The 5,787-nt window shown below is 36.0% G+C and overlaps 1 long non-coding RNA gene across 2 annotated transcripts; it reads left to right on the forward strand.

The window, feature by feature from the left end:
- The first annotated feature begins 1,399 nt into the window (after nucleotides 1-1,399).
- Nucleotides 1,400-2,474, forward strand: LOC132791468 (uncharacterized). 2 transcript variants are annotated; one of them, XR_009632903.1, is made up of 3 exons: nucleotides 1,400-1,641; nucleotides 1,711-1,896; nucleotides 1,978-2,474. It is a non-coding gene; the product is annotated as an uncharacterized LOC132791468 (long non-coding RNA). The 2 variants fall into 2 exon arrangements; XR_009632904.1 differs by having other exon boundaries at nucleotides 1,711-1,858; nucleotides 1,978-2,473.
- The last annotated feature ends 3,313 nt before the right edge of the window (nucleotides 2,475-5,787 follow it).

Consider the following 5,787-nt stretch of genomic DNA (forward strand, 5'->3'; position numbering starts at 1 on the left):
ACTTTGTGCCGGCAGGAAATGTATGTAACAGGTAGAAGGAGGCATCTCCGACCCTATAAAGTATATATATTCTTGATCAGCGTTAACAGCCGAGACGATCTAGCCATGTCCGTCTGTCCGTCTGTCCGTCTGTGTGTCTGTGTGTCTGTCCGTCCGTCCGTATGAACACCTAGATCTCAGAGACTATAAGAGATAGAGCTATAATTTTTTTTCGACAGCATTTGTTATGTTTGCACGCAGATCAAGTTTGTTTCAAATTTTTGCCACGCCCACTTCCGCCCCCGAAAATCAAAAAAATCGAGTAACAAGCGTAATTTTAAAGTTAGAGTTGCGAATTTTGGTATATATAATAATAACTATAGTAGTTATGATTCCTGAAAATTTGGTTGCGATCAGATGAAAATTGTCGAAGTTATTAAAGAAATACTTTTGTATGGGCAAACACGTCTACTTACTAGGGTTGTTGCTTTAGATGACAATCTGGTATATTGTGCCGTCTATGGTATATTTTGAATGCGGTACTATATCAATATACCAAATATACTATTTGGTATATTTTTAGTATTTTTGCAGTATATTCGGTATATTTTGAGAAAATTATCGCAAAATATATTTCTTTTATTCAAAATGGGTAGCGGGTATCTCACAGTCGAGTGCACTCGACTGTAGCTTTCTTACTTGTTTAATTTTGGTACATTTTCAAATTTTTTATAAAATTTTATGTTCACACATATTATTTTAACAAATGGCTCTGGTCCACCAGACACAAATTTTGTATCAGTTAGAAATTGAAACATGACTAACACTGGAAAATGTAGTCGATTTGCGATATATCCTGTCAATTAATTGATAATCGCAATTGAGAAAATATGTATGCGCCAATGTAAGGTGCATAACTACGTAAACAGTTATATATTGTGAATTGCAATTTGTGAAATACAAAAAATCTTTCGTGAAAAAATTTGTGGTATATTTTTGCTAAAATTGGTACATTTTTTTTCAAAATTTTGGTACAAAAAATTTTATTGGAATAGCAACTGTGTGTGGGACAAACCAATATTATCTTATCTTTATATTATTTTCATAATTCAAATGTACCGCGCATTTTTTATTCAGTTTGTAGTAGTAAAGGTTTGTGTCATTGCTAAACGAATCTTTTAGCGCATGTTTGATACAAAAAGCTGAACTATAGATGGCGCAATTGTCACAGGGTGCCTCGATTAGCAACATTTTAAAAGGAAATTGTTTTCGGGAAATTTAAATGAAAATTTAAAATAAAAAGATGCTTGTTAATTTCAATACAAGTTGAACTCTGTGAGTTAAAATGGATCATCAACAAATGAAGGCAAAAGTTTTAACCAAAAGGTGCAAAAAGTTTACCTCGACTGACGAAATTCTAGACAAAGTACACAACGAGTTTAGTTTAGAAATTATTTGGATTTTTACTCTTTTATTCCTCATAAAATTTGTAAACCTTTTCTTTACCCGTTTTGTTATTGAGTTGTCTGAGCTTTTAATTATGTGAAACTTTGTAGTTGTTGCCTCGAACGGACTGTCGAGCATTGAAAGTTGCGTTCGTTGCAGCAAACAAAGTATAGAAAGTTGCCACATACCGAATATATAGTAAATATTCGTATTTGTGTACGTATTCGTATTCGCTTATTGGCAAAGCGTTGACAAAATTTATGTAAGAGCGATTTTTAATTTCAGATAAAGTTCGCTTGGCTGTTGATTACCTGTCTTGGTGCAGCATTTTGTGGCAAGTATAAAATGATAAATGCATTTTCATTGCATAACGACGAGCGCTTTGGAATTTATGCGGCTGAACAAAATGTCAGAGCAATTAGCTAGGCACTCAGTAAGTGTTCAGGGCTTTGTCTACGCGTGTGTGTGAGTGTGAGTATGTGTGTGTGTGTGTGCGAGTGTGTTGCATGCAAAGTGTTGCAAAGAGTTCATTTAAATTTAAATGTTGTTAAGCTGCGCTGACCACAAGACGGCAAGTTGCTGCTGTAGACGAGGGACGGCAACGACACCTGGCGATTAATTAAAATAACTGTTTATCAACACGAATTAATCATGTTTAAACATGCTCCAAGCTCGTGAGACCGCATTCAAAAGTGGCGTGCAACCGCCGTTTGGGTCATGTTAGCAGCGAACCCTTGACGGATGCCACGCGGGGGCAAACAAACAAGAAACCCGAAACACACGCATGTGTTCCAGAAACTAATAACCGAAGCTTAAATGGGCAAAGTTTGTCCAACGAATTACAGAACCAACAAGCTTTGCAACGCTCACAGAATTTGAGAATGAAGAGCGGCAATGTTTTAAACTTAAATTAAAATTAATAAAGCAGAAAATTGTTCTGTAATGTAATCTGAAAAAAAGAAATGTTTCGAAAATTGTGAAATTTGTCGTACTGATTAATATTTTTTTAAATGAGAATTAGTTCTAAATAAAACGATAAATGAATAAAATCACGACAATGATGTGCGATTTTAAATAAAAACTTAAGCGACCTAAGTACGAGAAGAATTCTGTAATTTCTAAATAATTGAGTAATATATTCAATTTTCAATTCATTCTTAGTTATTATGCGTTACAGATTTAGGAACTCTAGATAAAACTAGCAGCAAATAATAAGATAAATAAAAATAATAAGATAATCCGAAAATAGGATTAACGATTATGTTTTGTGGAACACGTTTTTATGGCATGCTGAGCTAACCTCAAACAATGGCCTGCGGCGTTACTTTTATCAGAAAACTTTAATGCGCGTGTGTGTGCAATTAAGAGTATAAAATAATATGTACTTATATACAATATACGTATTATCGGCATACGTATGTAAAAATGTATAAAAGTGTTGCACGTATGCCAGCAATGCGATTAAATTCGGATAAACTTTAAAAATGACAAGCTGTGATTGGGTCCATTGCCATTGGGGACCATCAACAATCAACCGTCAGCCATCAAGCGTCAACCGTAAACCGTAAACCGTGGAGAGTCGAGAGTCGTGAGTCGAGCGTTAACTGACTCGTTCTCTAAGCATTCTGTCACGCGGCTGCCATTAGCCTCGAGCTCAATGGAGCCTTGCAAGTTGCATGCAAAATGCGTTGTAATTGTCAGCTGAATGGACATGTGGAGAGTGTTGGGTTACCCAAAGCAACAGCAATAGCAACAGCCAAAGGAGAGACATCGGAGTGCACACAATTTGAGCCAGTGGCGCGTGTCGAAAGACGCAATGAACTCATACGTCAGGACATTGTGACAAAGGAATTCGTTGAATAACTCCAGGACAATTTCATTTAGACGTGTTACAGTATTTAGCTCTTAAGGTTGCTGTTGGACAAGCTGTGCAAACTAAATGCAGTATTCGAATAACGTTCGTGTATTTGTTATAGTACACATCACTTTTATCCACCAACAAGTGATGGGAAAAAAAAACATGCATTAATAACTTAAGAATGTTAATTGATTTTGTTCATTACTTGGAGGTGCTTATACATATTTATTTTAAAATAATAAGTCAATTGTTGAGCTTATTTTTGCAAGCGTCCATTTCTCTTTTCAGTGTGCACATAATACTAAATGATTACTATTGGTATAATTTTTTGATCGATTATAAATATCGCATAAATTTATCAAATGTTTGTTTTCTTAATTTAACTGTGACAACTCAAAAATCTTTTCTTGGTCATACTAAAGAGCCAATTATCATTTGTAATTGCTTTGCTATTGCTAAATCGGATGTTGATTTGTGTTTCTTTGATTTATGCGTCTGTTGGCTGTCTAAGCCCATTAATAAATTGAGGTGCTGGCCAAGTTAAGACCTAAGGTGTTGGTACAAAGCTGTTTAGTGGACGACATCCATCGAGCATTCGAGAGATAGGAATGGTGTCATCAATTGGCTGCACATCCTGGATGTTAATGTGTGTGTGTTTTTGTGTCCTGTATCCTCTCGGACAATTAACAACGCTTGAGCTGTTTCTTGTTGGTTGCTTGTCTGCCTATTTGACTGAGCGTGACAATTGGGCAGCCAGCGATTTATGGGTGACGAGAGTTTGATAAGTTGTTTGCCGCAGGAGTAGACGAGAAGTTGTTTCAACTTGAAAGCATCCTTTAAATAAATTCCTAAGCCAGCAAACTCTGGTCACAGCAACTCCCACGCAACAATGTTACAAAATAAATTGAGCGCTGCGATTGCCGGCAATCGTCCTTTAACTCGTTTGCACAAAATTCAATTACTTCCGTTGGCTATTACTGGCTCCCTTTCGCCTGGCAATATATACTTACACACCTCTGCCGTCGATACATATATAAATATGTACACTACATATAAAAGTATATATGTATTCGTATACTATATTGAAAGCTAGTCCAAGTGCTTTGAATGCGGATGAAATTGCATTTAGGCAGCCGGCGCACCAACTGTGCACGCATTTTATGCAGCTGTTGGAATTGCCAACAGCAAAGTGGAGAGAACGGGAGAGAAGGGAAGCAGAGAAGTGAGGCAGATGCAAACAAGGTGTGTACAAATGTACCCATTATAGAGGTGTGCATGGAGTATGCGATTGCCCACAGCTAAAGTTATCTATTAAAGGTAAGTTGGAGACAACTTGAATTCAGTTAGATGTGGGACTGCTTCAATGATTATTTTAACATTTGGAAATTGTAATAACTATAAAGATTACCAATAAGTATGTTCTTGCAAGGAAACATTATTACCATGTATTAAGAATTTAATATATATATAATATATAAGCACTGTAATTTGGTGATAGAGAAACAATTTAAAAGTTGTTTGACAAGAATTATATAACAACAATTATTTTTATAATTTATCATAAGCTGTCCTAATTAAAAATATAATTAAATTTGGAATACAAATTTAAAAATAAACGCAATTTCAACTGTAATTGTATTGGTCAATGTCTCTACTGCTTCAATTTGTTGTCCAATTAATACATGTTAATATGATTCTTTAAGAGTTTTTGTTGATTCTCACATACCCATCTGCGATTATTAACATTCAGTTAGATTGAATTGTAAATAGCATCATTAAATCGTTGAAGGAGTTGCATCGAAATACAAATTAAAAACGCAAAATTATATTATTAAGATATACCATTTAACTCCAAGTAGTATAATACTGAGTTCAATAAAGAGCCAAGAAACACAATTATAATTAATACAAGAGTTATACAAAGCAAAGGCTTGGTTAATTGCATTAAGCTAAGCAGAAGCATTCTCAATTTGTCTCTGTTTGCCTACCTCCCACGTTTCGCATTGATTTTTGTGTGGCAGACACAATCGAGTAGCCTGCATCTAATAGCACTTTGCTTGCTTTATTTACTCGCATCTAAATCCCTGACATGAAAATGGACACATGAACTGTGCACAGCATGGAGCACAGGTAAACTAAGAGCTATTGCAACTGCATTGACTGCTTGAAGTTCAGCTTGTGCTTAAGACCTAGGGAGGAAGTGTGCAACAATGGCAATCGACGGATGCTGCATGCCCCATTTGGGGGCGCCACTTGTCACAGCTGTGTGCATAATTGAAATACCGAATTCTGGTTAAGCGACCGAATCAAATGTTATTCAGGCAACAAAGTTGTTTTTTTCACCCATTGAAAAACTAACGTTTTTCAAATAGCATCCACACGCAGTACAAAGCACACAGCAAACACACGGCGCCTGCGCAGATTCATGTGGAACGCATTCATATTGGCCATTCTTAAGCATTGCCTTCAGTTGGTGTCGCTTCAGTACGACGTCGGCTGGCAAA

Source organism: Drosophila nasuta, chromosome 3, assembly GCF_023558535.2.
Source record: "Drosophila nasuta strain 15112-1781.00 chromosome 3, ASM2355853v1, whole genome shotgun sequence".
Classification (NCBI taxonomy): Eukaryota; Metazoa; Arthropoda; class Insecta; order Diptera; family Drosophilidae; genus Drosophila; species Drosophila nasuta.